This window comes from Esox lucius, chromosome 13 (assembly GCF_011004845.1).
Source record: "Esox lucius isolate fEsoLuc1 chromosome 13, fEsoLuc1.pri, whole genome shotgun sequence".
NCBI lineage: Eukaryota > Metazoa > Chordata > Actinopteri > Esociformes > Esocidae > Esox > Esox lucius.
Window position 1 is genome coordinate 17,961,648 of NC_047581.1, and position 15,438 is coordinate 17,977,085.

The window sequence follows — 15,438 nt, forward strand, 5'->3', positions numbered from 1 at the left end:
GAAAGTAATTAATCCTATTTTCTACATTGTACAGAAAAGCTGGACAGCTTATCAGTAAATAAACAGACATGATAAAACAAATCTCATTGAACCCACTGTGTGAAAAAAGTCGATTTCCACCACAACAAAGGGACTGGCGATTCAGGACGGTAGCATGTAATAAGTTGAACTAAACATCATACAACTCACACACTCTCTACTTGATCAACTATTTTTAATGACTAGAAATCTAAATGTATCCTTATCTTTACCTGCCTCTTCCACAAACATTCTCATTTTGAAATGATCTGATAAAAACTATATCAATACCTACAATCTTGACATTTGGTGAGATCATTCACTCTCTTTTCAGACCCATATCAGCCACCTCCAGTCTAAAATAAAATCTAGAACTAGTTTACTATTTTACAAAAGACGCTTCCTTTACACATACTGCAAAGCATTAGATTTCAAAATGACCATTGTACCAGCCCTTTATTTTGATGATGTAATTATAATTATGTAGCAAAGAGACTCCTTGGGAAATCATTTTCCACAATGCCATATGCTTTGTTACCAGTGTTAAATACAATACACATCATTGTGAAATTTAAATCTTAGTTAACTGGCCATCACTGCACACACAATGCCCAACTAACTAGTACCAGCTTTGTTATGTCCCTGCTAGGCAAATCTTGTCCTTAATACCGCCATACGCAAAAGAAATATGCACTCCAACATTGGTCATTCTTAAAGTCAGCATTTCATTTGGCTGCTTTTATCGTTATTGTTGGTTCACTGCCGCCAGTGACTGGAATGAACTACAGAAGACTTGAAAACTTGTCACTCTCAACAGTTCACACAATCATCTGAGCTGCAATCTGATCACTGTACCAGATTTCAGCACCATATTTAATTTCTCCTTCTCCCTTTCTTTCTGTCTCTATTAACTCTATTTATATAAGAATTACCGCATATACAGCTCCCAAAAAAATTAAGAGACCACCTTTTTCTTTCCTTTCCAAAAAAGTCGAAAAAAGAAAGGTTTTGAATGAGGAACAGAAGGGTTAAAATTAAGAGGCCGCTACAAATTGAACGCTTCTGTTCCTCACAAAAAACTTTCCTTTTCAACTTTTTTGGAAAGGAAATAAAAAGGTGCAGTGGTATTTAAATTTGTTCCGGAGCTGTAGTATGGTGCAATTTATCTTTTTGTAAATGAGTATCACCAAACACAATTTAGTGTATTGGTGCAATTTATTAATCTTATTCCTGATTGTATACGGTTTCTTAAAGTACTCAATGTGCAAATCTGTGTTGTCTTGCTCTTTTATGCCTTCGTCCAGGTCATCATTCTGAATTGGTTCTCAATCAGCTTACCTGGTAAAAAAAAAAAAAAAAGCTCCAATAAAAATTGTTGCAGTTTTCCAACTTTGTATCTCATAAGACCAGTACACTTTTGCAGAGTGCACATTGTTCCTTCACAGGATTAACAAAAACAATACAGAGTACAACTCTGAGAAGAACAGGGGTGAGACAAAGCTGTAAACAGCCTGAAATAGGCTGCATCCTCCCTCCCATCAGGCTAAACAGGAAACCAGCCAATTAGCTGTTTATTCAGGACCCGTCTGTCAGAGGTCAGGGGTCAGGAGGACAGCACTTCCTGGTTAGGCACATGACGTAGAGAGCAGACCTCTGTCTAGTAGCAGGTGTAAGAGACCAACACAAAGAGCGAGTTAACTAGGGAAAAGAGAAAAAACATTCAGTCTGTTTATGCAATATGGAGTAGTTTAGAATTTTCCAAAGCACAAAGATGCGAAGTCTATTCTTGAAAGCACGTGGGTCCGCCAGTATTCTTCACTAAAGTGAGCAGTAGGAGTGGAACAGCGCTGCTCACCTTTAAAATGATCGAGTGGCCTATGTGGTTTAAATGGCCTGCTGTGTCTGCGTAGTGACTGCCCCCTTGACAGATGGCACATTAACTTAGTCTGTCTCCAAAAATAATTGCAAGCTCGATGATGCACAATACGAAAAGTGCAGTAACTCAAACCAGGCGAAACAACAGACCTGCATTAGCTCCCTCATTCATTTAGCCCTTTTAGATCAGTGGCCTATCAGAGATCTGAGCCAGTAATTGAATATCTCATCTATGTGTAGAATCAAGGCTGCAGGTTAGCCTAAGGGTACAAATAAAGACACTTCATCTAAGGGTGAAGATTAGATCCCAGCAGGGCCAGTAATAAGAGCCAGATCAGCTGTTGGAGCAGTACGGGTCATAAATACGCTTCCTTTCGTTTTCTCTTATCTCTTCCTAATGAGGATACCGTACCATGAGGCCATTTCTTAATCAGATACGTTCACCTCCGACCAATGGGGAGCACAATGAAGGTAGAAGAGAAAGGCATCCCGTCCTTGATCACTGTTTCTGAGCTGCTTGTGCGTTACACCTTAGCCATCCCTCTTGGTGCACGGCTGAGACAAAATGCACATGGACTGCCAGACAAAGGGCCAGCAGTAGCAAACCACAGCAACCCCTCCCTGGGCCGTGCCACTCACTGTTGGTTTTCTCAATTTGCTTCCTTAACCCACAAAGCCTTTCAGGGAGACACAGGGGCATGTCAGCATGTCCCAAATTGTATTAGATCACTCATTTATTTCCGCTCCTTCCTCTCTGGGAAAAGAAGAAATTGTAACTCCGGGCCCCTGTCTGTTTCAGACTGAACCTTTTCAGCTGGGTGGATCATGTCTTTGACCAGCTCCAACGTTCTTAGATACAGTCACACAGTGAAAATGGAGTGTGAGTTTGAGAGAGAGAGAGACTGTGTGTGAGAGAAAGTCTGTGTAGGACAGAGTGTGTGTGTGTGTGTATGGGGGGGGGACAATGTGTATAGTAGTGTATGTGGTGAAAATAGTGTCTGTGTGGGAGAGACAGTGTATGTGTGTGTGTGTGGGAGAGACAGTGTATGTGTGTGTGGGAGAGACAGTGTATGTGTGTGTGTGTGTGTATGTGTGGGAGAGAGGAATCCATGTCTATTTCTGTCTCAATGTCTAATACTGTGTTTTTACAGGCTCTGGACTTGTGTGTCTCTGTGTCTCTTTGTTGTTGTGTCTCTGTGCCTCTCGTCTCTGTGTCTCTTTGTTGTTGTGTCTCAGTGCCTCTCGTCTCTGCATCTCTGTGCTTGCGTCTCTGTTTCTCCGTGCCTCTTATCTCTGCGTCTCTGTGCCCGTGTGTCTCAGTGTCATTGTGTCTCGCCTCTGTGTCTCTTTGTCTTTGTGTCTCTTTGTCTTTGTGTCTCTTTGTCATTGTGTCTCTGTGCCTCTGTGTCTCTGTCACTGTTGTTGTGTCTCTGTTTCTCTGTGCCTCTCTGTGTTTCTGTGTGTCTGTCTTTACTGTATGCTGTATGTTTGTGCATCCTTGCCTGCAGCTGCACTGAGTTTAAGGTCATCCAGCAAGTAATCTTCTTTTAGTAAACAGTTGCTCCTCTGGTGGTAATCTGAAGGATTCAGAATGTATCATGCTGTACATATATTGTATACATCTGACGAGAAACTTTTCATCTGTTCAAAGGACAGCTGAGGGCAGAAAAACATGTTTAGGATGAACCTCCTCTACTTAAGAAAAAAACAAGACAGGAAATCTTCTCTCAAATCTCACATACCGTATCTGTTCCCAATATGTTGGTGTGACTAGAAGCTTTTATTCGGTTTCACTATCTTCTAGCTCATTCAGTACGGTACACTTGGGAAATGTTTACATAATAATGTAGAGACATACTTCTATTCACATTTCAGAATGGAACATCAGTAGTTGCTCTACTTGTTGGCTGGTTTGTTTATAACTTTATGGTGAATGAAATGAGCTAATCCCGCATTTTGTGTCTGAAGAGTTCGAGTTATCTGGTTAATGTCAGTAGTTATAGCATTATAGTTTCTCTTCTGAATGTCTGTTAGCATCTGTTCTCACTTCAGAGCTTAGATCCCGTACAACACTGATCAATCCCTTCACACTGCAGTGATCAAGGGTAGGGGTCTTCATCCTTTTCTTGTCCACTAACCTCCATGTAAGCCAAAAGGCAATCAAGGGAATCCCTTTATATCCTGGCCTGTACAGCTCACTTGATGGTTTTGATTCCCACAAGGGAGTGGAAGTATGAAAACAGCCACTCTCTACTTTTAGTCAGTAATGACGAGTGTCAAGCGAATAACTTTACATTTGTAAATCACTCCATTTAACTATTACAAGGCAGTACATTAATATGTGTACTAGTTATTATAGCAAAGTGTTACGTCCTGAAGTTAATCACTGAATTTAAAAAAAATATTATATACAATTCATCCCCCAAAACCATCATTATGTCAGAACAAACCTTCCTCCCTACCTTGTTAATTTGAAAACACAAACCCCTGTACCCACACACACACCATTCATTAAAAACACAAACCCCTGTACCCACACACACACCATTCATTAAGAACACAAACCCCTGTACCTACACACACACCATTCATTAAATACACAAACCCCTGTACCCACACACACACCATTCATTAAAAACACAAACCCCTGTACCCACACACACACCATTCATTAAATACACAAACCCCTGTACCCACACACACACCATTCATTAAAAACACAAACCCCTGTACCCACACACACACCATTCATTAAAAACACAAACCCCTGTACCTACACACACACCATTCATTAAAAACACAAACCCCTGTACCCACACACACACCATTCATTAATATTTTTTTCAGAACAAATCTCTCTACATAAATACTTAATAATTTTTTTTCTTCAAATGTTTTAAGTTATGCCAAAAGAAAATAAACACTAATAATGTTCATAATAATAATCCTGCTAATAATTTTAATAAATACTTTTGGGAGGTCTTCCCAAGGACCCCTGGTTGAAGAACACTGTAAATACGTCTTACTGAATGCTTGCATGTCACAGTACTTCAGAAGCCAATCTAGGGAAAATTCTTGTTAAACTCAATTAAGCTCTTATTGTGCAAATAGGACAGTGTGAATTTCTAATCTGCATGACAAATTTAAAATGTTACTTTTACGACAACGTTTGATGAAAGGAGAAGGGCTGAAAAGAAACAAATGAAGAGACTACACTACAGTTCAGTCATCATGGCTTACTGCAAACGTTTGGCATGTGACATTTCTACTGCTTCACTTTGGACTCCCTTTCTCCCAGCCACCCCTCCAGAGATGACTTTTGATTTCAGCTCAGTTTTAGGGGGGATTTCTATTTCAATGACAATCTTTCTGTAGGCTATGCTCTCATTAACAATAACCTGGCAACCACCCATGATCATTTTACATCAACAACAACAACACAAAAAAACTCCCTCTACAGTACCAACACAGTGATCACTTCACCAGAAACAAATGTGTGGTTGAAGGACCTTGGTTCCTCTACTAAAGGCAAACATATGGAGGTGCAGGTACAAGGGTAATAAAGAGTCATGATAACTAAACACCGTCTAAAACCTAGACCTCTTTGCTATAGAACCACATGCAAGATGATGCAAGATGCAAGAACATTTTAAGGAACACATAGAAAATGATAAATAGAGGAAACTCTATAAGGTTTTTAAAGAAGTTAGTATACCCAATACACCCCTAGAGTACATACATTCTCGGTCAGGACACCTCATGTCATTTTATATTTTAATTTATGGAAATGTTGTTTCTTTATGTATTGCCTGTGGCATGCAGTATTACTCTGAACGCTGCAACAGCCACTTGGTGTATATTTCCTTTTTAAAAATATAATAATATTATATATATTATAATAATACATATTTGTATGCATTTTCATTCTTTATTTGACAGGAATATTTGGAAAGACAGAGGAGAGAGTTTTTGCAGACAGAGTAATGGGACAGATTCGAACCCAAAGTGGGGTGTGCAGAGTATGTGCTGGAGGCAACAGCTCAGACCTCTGGATCCACTAAGGCCAATACCACTTTGTATTTTATAACTGAAATAACAGTAAGCATAACTACATAACCTGTAAACCTGCTCCAACTTGTATTAGCCTTGAAGCCTTGATGTTATCCATTACTGGCTCCTGCTTTTTAGAAGACTTCTCAGGACTGGCTCCATGTGATATATTTGGCATTTATTTGCATTACAAAAATGACTTTGCTGTGTTCTGAATTGTAGCAATGCATATGAAAGACATAAAATTAAGGACCACAGTGAGGCAAGGTCTTACTGCTGGTTTGACACTACAGGTGATCAGCAACTGCAGCAGAGCTACAGGGTAGCCTAGTGGTCAAGAGATTTGAGTAAATGAAAGGTCACTGGTTCTAATCTCCAAGCCAATGAGGTGAAAAACCCTGTTGTTGTGCACCTGAGGAAGACAGTTAACCCTAATTACTCCCAGATTGTTGCCAGAGGAAAATAATGAATTCTCAGCATATTTCCCATAAATAATATAATGGTAAAAAAAGATGTCTGGAGGGGTGGCTGGGCTTTGTGCCAAGGAGGACATGTGAATGGCTGATGCCATTCTTTCTAGTGGGCTGCTAACATCCTTGCTGTCACAGGATTGCAACACTTTTCCAAGTATTTGCACTGTATTCATGTCCCATGTCAGTAAAAAAAAATCACGTTATAATTATTTTTATAACGTGCCTGTATCTGGAAACAAATGTATCCTGCTGCTGATAGCGAGAAAGCCATTTTATTATTTTACCTATATATTTTTTTTCTTTTGTGTTTGTGTTTTAGTTGTTTGGGATTAAAACATTTTTTTTATAAAAAAGGTAAACAGTAACTGGAAAGCAGAAACTAGGCATACTCTTTTTCAATGAAGAGTATGTTAATAAAGGTCCATTCTTTCACTTGGCTGTTAACAAGCTTAAACAACTGCCATGTTTAATATATCAGAAGTATTTACCAAACTACTGTACATTACATAGCACTTTCCATACACATGGAATGACCAGCACCAGACAAAAAGTTAGCTAAAGGCTGTCTGCCTTCAGCTAACTTGTAAGGTGTGTGTGTGTGTAAGGTGTGTGTGTGTGTGTGTGTGTGTGCTTGTTCACAGTATAGGATAGGATGTTTGATGGTGGCAGAATTACTGAAAGTACTGAAGCAATGGACTGAAATAAGGTACTGAAACATTTTAATAGGAGAGTGACTTTTTGATTGGTTTGGGTACATTTCAACAGCTTGTCTTATAATTTACTAAGACAATCCACTCTTTCTTATTAGGAAACTTGTTCTGCTATCCCAACAAACATGTGATGTCCTATGGACATTCAGGATGTCCTAACAACACGACAAACATGTAATGCCCTATGGACATTTGGGATGTCCTAATAACACGACAAACAGGTGATGTCCTATGGACATTTGGGATGCCCTAACTACAAGACAAACAGGTGATGTCCTACGGTACCCCAAGGATGTCCTAACAACACATTTGATTTACTGTACAGGGACTTTACGGTTGGTAACCATTAATGGACCAGGAGCATGTCTGACTCAGGCACATACTGCTGATCATTAAAGGGTTTTAAGGGGTGTGTTAGCTTGTTAGCTGACTATTAAGGGAGGGAATCTGGTACCTTGCACACACACACACACATACTGTACACACACACACACACACTTTCATGTCACAGCTTTCAGTCCTGCTACTAAAGAAGAACCAGACCAATTACTGCTGAAAGCTTTTAGCCACAGGAGTCCGTTCAGCAGAAAACATCTGTGTGTGTGTGTGCGTGTGTGTGTGCATGAACATGTGTGCGTGTGTGTGTGTGTGTGTGAAGGCAATAGATAAAAAAAGTGAATAGTTAATGAGTGTATATAGACAATATTAAAATGGCTCTTTTCATTTGCAGGTCTTCCAGTGTCTCCGAACTGGACTGGTGCCTTGTTGAAGGAAGGGAGATTCTCACAGGGAGAATCAGGTGGTCAAGGGGGCACCCATAACCACTCAGTGGTAGAAAGCTAAGGCACCTCTAACAGGAAGCAGTTCTTTGTGGCCCTGGGGCACTGGCTCTGTCCACAGAAGCTTGGGTCACCACAGTGAATGCAACAAGCCACTGAAGGCCCTTGAGCACAACAAGCACTTTAGCAGTAAATGCATCTTGAGACTGTGAATGTGACCATTGTCCCTGAGCCACCACTTTGCTTCCAGCAGGGAAAAGAGAGTCTTGCCTAACTACAAGTTCTGTTCATCTCCTGTCATTTAAAAGAGCATCCATGTAATTGGATGTCAAATATTTTGATAAAATCATGTCACAAGCACTGATTGATTTATTCACGTTTTTTTTTATTCTAGAGTGTGCTTGTTCTCGTATATAGCAATCACACGTTTTGTCAAAACGGAGCCTGTGGTGTCTGAGATATAACGTGACTAGTGATTTTCAGTTCATAGCTACAGCACGCTACTCATGAAAATGTAACCCGTGTATTAATAACATTCATCAAAACAGACATATGGCATGTGATTTATAAACATACTTTATGAATATAGACAGGAACGGAAAGAGACAATTTCATTGCAGGGGACAATCATACTGTGACAGTTAAGTGCAGTGCGTTCATGCCCTGTAACAGGTAGGTAGGGAAGTAGCTAGGGAGCTCTTGCATCTGATATGTAGAATCGTTTATTATAGAGTATGCTGCATTTGGTCGGGAAACCAGGCTAGTCAATAGAGTAAGTAAACGTGTGTGTGTGTGTGTGTGTGCATAAAATTGCAAGCAGTCCTTCAGCTATTCCTCAGTCTAAAATTAAAATTGGGGTTTTATAAACAGTCTCTAATTAGAGAGGGGAGGACGGATCCTATTTTGGGAGCTGCGGCCATGCACGCCCTTCCCACATGCATGCACACACATACATTTACACACATGTACACAAACACAACTCTCACTTACACACATGTACACATACACACACATTTACACATTCACTTACACACATGTACACATACACACACACATTTACACATACACTTACACATATTTACACATACACTTACACACATGTACACAAACACACACACACATACACACACACACGTACACAAACACAACTCTCACTTACACACATGTACACATACACACACATTTACACATACACTTACACACATGTACACATACACACACACATTAACACGTACACTTACACACATGTACACGTACACACACATATTTACACATACACATACACACGTACACGTACACACACATTTACATGTACAATTACACACTGCTCCTGCAGACAGAGAAGGTCTCCGAAATGGCAGTCTCACTATCAGTTCGGGAAAAAGCAACTTCCATGTCATGTGGGATTTCCATTCTGCATTTTTTTATTCAGTATTTCCTTTTACTTTAGTCCAACACAATTTCCTAAATCTGGACAACACACAAAGACTCTAAGAGAAAGGATATAAGCAAGTGGCTGCCTAGAATCCTAAAAAACAAGACTAAAATCACGGCAAGTCGAGCTCCATCAGCAACCCAATCACTGTTCTTTTAATGAGGCAATTTAGTTAATCTAGGCTTTTCAAACAAGTGGAATGTGATTCATGCCTGTCTAACATTGTCTCATTGTTCTGTCTCATAACCAAACTCTGTTTTCCGGGCCAATGCAAAGACTGCTGGGAAATTGCTTTGCTTTTACAAAGGCGAGAGCTAAAATAATTCTGACCCAACTAATGTAATAATGCTTTATGGCTAGTGAGTGTATTCAATTTTGTTACTTTCATATAGTAAATACACAGAAGAAATGGGCATTGTGTTATTGAGTGACTATGCAATGCTCAGTCATGTGGAATACAATCAACACATTCAGTAACTCACTCCAATGATTGGGGAAACCACTGAATGTAAAGTATTAATCCTTAGAATGTTGTTCTATTGATCCAATTTTCAGTTAAATCAACAGAAATACGTTTATGTCAGTTTTTACAGCTGTATAGCTATAGTTATTGGCCCATTTCTATTTATGACACATTTAACCCATTTATCAACCATAATCTAATTATTAGGGAGAAAAATGCAATGTTTTCTTTTTTAATTAATTAAGAATGAATTTCACGCTGTAAATCAGCACTCAGAATGGAACATTTCCAAATAGGCTTGTTCGATGTATCCATATTACATATATATAAGGATATGAATATAAATAATTGTATACAGTGGGTATACAATTTATTTGATACACTGCCGATTTTACAGGTCCCACTTACAAAGCATGTAGAAGTCTGTCATTTTTATCATAGATACTCTTCAACTGTGAGTGACAGAATCTAAAACAAAAATCCAGAAAATAACATTGTATGATTTTTAAGTAATTAATTTGCATTTTATTGCATGACATAAGTATTTGATACATCATATACATCATAGAACTTAATATTTGGTACACAAACCTTTGTTTGCAATTACAGAGATCATATGTTTCCTGTCGTTCTTGACCAGGTTTGCACACATTGCAGCAGGGATTTTGGCCCACTCCTCCATAAAGACTTTCTCCAGATCCTTCAGGTTTCGGGGCTGTCGCTGGCTAATACGGACTTTCAGCTCCCTCCGAAGATTTTCTATTGGGTTCAGGTCTGGAGACTGGCTAGGCCACTCCAGGACCTTGAGATGCTTCTTACGGAGCAACTCCTTAGTTGCCCTGGCTGTGTGTTTTGGGTTGTTGTCATGCTGGAAGACCCAGCCACGACCCATCTTCAATGCTCTTTACTGAGGGAAGGAGCTTGTTGGCCAAGATCTCGCGATACATGGCCCCATCCATCCTCCCCTCAATACGGTGCAGTCATCTTATCCCCTTTGCAGAAAAGCATCCCCAAAGAATGATGTTTTTACCTCCATGCTTCACGGTTGGGATGGTGTTCTTGGGGTTGTACTCACACTTCCTCCTCCAAACACAGCGAGTGGAGTTTAGACCAAAAAGCTCTATTTTTGTGACCTTCTCCCATTCCTCCTCTGGATCATCCAGATGGTCATTGGCAAACTTCAGACTGGCCTGGACATGAGCAGGGGGACCTTACGTGCGCTGCAGGATTTTAATCCATGACAGCATAGTGTGTTACTAATGGTTTTCTTTGAGACTGTGGTCCCAGCTCTCTTCAAGTCATTGACCAGGTCCTGCTGTGTAGTTCTGGGCTGATCCCTCACCTTACTCATGATCATTGATGCCCCACGAGGTGAGATCTTGCATGGAGCCCCAGACCCAGGGAGATTGACTATCATCTTGAACTTCTTCCAATTTCTAATAATTGCGCCAACAGTTGTTGCCTTCTCACCAAGCTGTTTGCCTATTGTCCTCTATCCCATCCCAGCCTTTTGCAGGTCTACAATTCTATCCCTGATGTCCTTACACAGCTCTCTGGTCTTGGCCATTGTGGAGAGGTTGGAGTCTGTTTGATTGAGTGTGTGGACAGGTGTCTTTTATACAGGTAACGAGTTCAAACAGATGCAGTTAATACAGGTAATGAGTGGAGAACAGGAGGGCTTTTTAAAGAAAAACTAACAGGTCTGTGAGAGCCGGAATTCTTACTGGTTGGTAGGTGATCAAATACTTATGTCATGCAATAAAATGCAAATCAATTGTTTAAAAATCATACAAATTGATTCTGTCTCTCACAGTAGAAGTGTACCCATGATAACAATTACAGACTTCTACATGCTTTGTAAGTAGGAAAACCTGCAGAATCGGCAGTCTATCAAATACTTGTTCTCCCCACTGTATGTATATATATGAGATGGATAATGATAGTCAACATTTCTCTTGCAGTCTTCACATGCTGCTGTCTTTAAATTACACATAAACATTTATCACATTTAAATAGTTTCCTACAGATCTGCACAACCTATTCAACCTATTCCATTTTCAAAAGAACATTATAGAACATTATCAAAATTCATAATAATACACAATAATGTCTTCATGTCTTCTTATATGTCTTCACATCCAGAATGAATACTTGGTGGAAGCACATTTGTCAGCAATTTTTTGAATAATTGAAACTACTTTGTCCAGTCTTAGGTCACTATTGATTTTGCCAAACTGGCTCAGGTTCTGTACATTTTCTTAGGAGTCATTAATTGACAGCAATAATAAAACTTTGCATTTGATTTTCAAGTAAGGCCTGAGACATGGTCACTTGGGAACACTTAACACCTCTTGGAAAGCCGTTACAGTGTGTTTCTGGCTCACAAATTAGTAGAACATAAAACTCTAAAGTTATCCTTTACCAGGTTATCCAATTACTTTTTACACAGAAATCATTTTATTCTGTTATTTTGTAGGGGCTGCATCATGTTATGGGCATGCTAGTGACTGACAGGGACTGAGGGAGTTTGCATAAATTAATAGAACTATGAAAGGAGTCCATGCCAAAAGCACACACGCCAGAATGGCTTTTCAATAGGTGTTACTGTATGTTTTACTCAATGGCCAAGTTTCTTGATTTTATCTGTTGAAAAAAATTGAGAAATGTTTTGAAAATTTCTATCCATGAATGATTCCCAATTTGTAAGCAATTTTGACAAAACAGTAGATATATTGTATGTTGCCCTAATAGCAGTTTGTAGTAGAGTGTAACTCTAAATGATACACAGCTATATTGACTGTCAAAAGGGCTTTCACTTTACCATGTAAAAGCTCTTGCATGTAAAGATATTCTCAATCAATACATCCTCCTTTTGAATTTCTTAGTAATTTGGAACATTATCTGTATTATTTATATGACTTATGAAAAAAATATATTTGTAGGAAAAATCAAGCATTATCCAATGTTTGATATGATGTTATTATGGCCTCAAAATGTGAACACTGTGTAATATGTAGACATTCGCTAGCGAATTTGTTCAACATTAAATGTCTGGGTGGATATTTTTACCATCTTCAGGTATCAGTACTTTGTATCACCCAAAAACACACACAGAACAGGTCACACAAACAGTCTGACCACAAACAGTCTGACCACAATCATTCTGACCACAGACAGTCTGACCACAATCATTCTGACCACAGACAGTGACACTTTTTTTCTCTGGGTCTGCCTTCTGCTGCTCTCCAAGTAGAAACTCTGGACATCATTTCTGTTATTCAGCATAGGGCAGAGAGGGGAAGGGGAAGTGAGACAGGGGTGGGGGCTGTATCTGGAGAAGAATAACCAGAATCCTGCATTATTTAAAGTAAGATAAGAAGGAGCTGCATGGCAGGAACAACTGTAATAACAAAAGTCACTCAGGGGTATAATGTTGCAATGACAAAATGTTTCATTTCTTTGCCAAATTTGAAAGATTTCTCCTTATAAGCTACAATGTCAAAAGTGATGAATGAACAAGAGAGAAACGAATGGACACAAAGTAGATTTCAAATAAATATTTCAAATGGCTTTTATCTTGCCACACATACCCAGCAAGACAGGGAGTCATGGCAGCAAGGGCTGTTCGTAGTTCCCTGTGTATACAGTGTCATGCCTTTGTTTTAGTTTTTTATTGCTGACCAGTGCCCCACCTGATATATGCAAACAGAGTAAAGCCCACTCTCCCTCTTCTCAACACCTATTCCCACATAAATAAACTAGCTAAGCAGGAATGGTTGTGAGCTCTGAGAACTCCATGGAATTTGCTCTGCTGATAAAAAAAGCTGTGGGGACATTTCAGTGAAATACATTACTCCTGTGTCAGCACACCATAACTCACAGACCCAACGCAAACCAATGGCATATCTGCTAGCCCTTTTGATAACCCTAAACAGCACACCCCACTCCAAATATCCCAATGTGGGAGAGGTCAAGACGGCTATTAAAGACATGCCTATTGTATAACTATACAGTAAAGCGTACTACGACAGTCAAAAGTCTCAGTTTAGTTGTCACATTATTGTATCCCACGGCTGGCTTGCCTCTGAAGGTAAGGAGCATAGTTCTAGTCAGTCCTTGGATGAGAGACCAGATGCTATTACAGTAGAAGTGTTGGAGGACCAGTAAAGTCTTATTCTTGCCTCTGTGTATCAAATCCTTTATGGGGACTCGCCCTGTTTAATGTTTTTTCTTCCGAAAAAATCCCATGGCACTTATCGTAAGAGTTGAGGTTTTAACCCTGGTTTCATGTCTAACAATCTGTCCCATCTGAATAATTCCCGCCTAAGTGCCTCTCTATTCCATTTATTTTTATTTCACCGTCACGTCTTTACGTGATAGCAGATGTGTTGCGAAGGTTCTGGTGCAAAAGTGGGTGCTACACATTTGTGGGGATTGGGTGAGCTTCCCCCCACTACAATGCAGAGTTTTTTGTGTCTAGAAAAGTGCAATATAAATCCAATTATCATAGACAAGGGCATATGGACTGAACCCAGACCCTACTGTGTCAGTTTAGGGTAGTGAGTACAGCCTCATTGCAGCTGTCTGAGGGGGTTTCTTGCCTCTACTCATCTCTCTCAGCACATGCTAACAGCCAAGGTCAGGCCCTGGCGCTGCCCTGCTTACCACCTCTTCAGTCTCAAGCCACTCCCCTGGATTTGCACTATGAGCCAAAGTCAACAGTCACAGACAACAGTGAAAACAAATGACAAAACAGAGGAGAGATTAGGACTTCCAGAGAAGAATCCATTAGAACCACCAATACATCAGTGATCAGTGATGTACACAGTAGTTGAATATTAGAGACCTTGACTTCCCAGTTCTATGAAACCCTACTTAGGGAAGATAGACTGTAGGTAAAGTCTGAGAGGCTGAGGAAAAAGTTTGGGAGCACTAAGCCTTCTGGGCCACATCCCTCTGAAAAGCACGCCAATACCGTAGACGCAGGCTCCCTTTCCTTCTCCCTCTCTTCTCTCCTCCCTCTGCTCTACCTCTTCTCTCTCTATTCTGCTATACCTCTTCTCTTACCCCTCTCTCTCTCTCTCTCTCTCTCTCTCTCTGCGATCCTGGGTCGTCACAGCCGTGCGTAATTAGCCCTAAACACAGCCCTGTGCAGGCCCACATCTGGAAGGAGTTAGACATGGCAGTTTCCTACCAAGACGGCTAAATATTTAGGTTGAGAGTTACTGCATGTGGATGAACTCATGATAGAGGGGTGTGTGTCGGGTGGGGGGGTGGCGGGGTTGAAGGAGAAGGGGGAAAATATGATGAACTCACAGAGAGAGACTGGGAGTAGAATGTAACCCGACGAGTCAGCGAATGGTGTTAGAGAATTGCTCCCTTCTAGAATATTTGAAAAACCGCAGTAGAGTTACGTCCAATGCTAGATGATGTATTTTATTCAAACCAATCCGTATTGCTAAATCATTATTCATGTAAGTCAACGCCCACAATGTGTGAGGAGTCACAGGAGGAGGTGAGTGACAGTGTTGGGCTTAAGGTTTGTTCCTTTATGGCCTACTGAAACAACAAACATCCAACTAATACTTTTAATAAACAAACCCCTGTTGGGATTTCCCATGGGCTGAGGGGCCTC

At 40.1% G+C, this 15,438-nt stretch overlaps 1 protein-coding gene across 2 annotated transcripts in view; it reads right to left on the reverse strand.

The window, feature by feature from the left end:
• Positions 1-15,438, reverse strand: part of adgra2 (adhesion G protein-coupled receptor A2) — a 55,961-nt gene that overhangs the window by 36,041 nt on the left and 4,482 nt on the right. The window contains exon 1 of one of the 2 annotated variants that reach the window (XM_034296530.1): positions 1,357-1,479. The exons of the other annotated variant lie outside the window; for it this stretch is intronic. The gene's annotated coding sequence lies outside the window, so the exon portion shown is untranslated. Of the gene's footprint in view, positions 1-1,356; positions 1,480-15,438 lie in introns of those variants that run through there. 2 annotated transcript variants of the gene reach the window in all.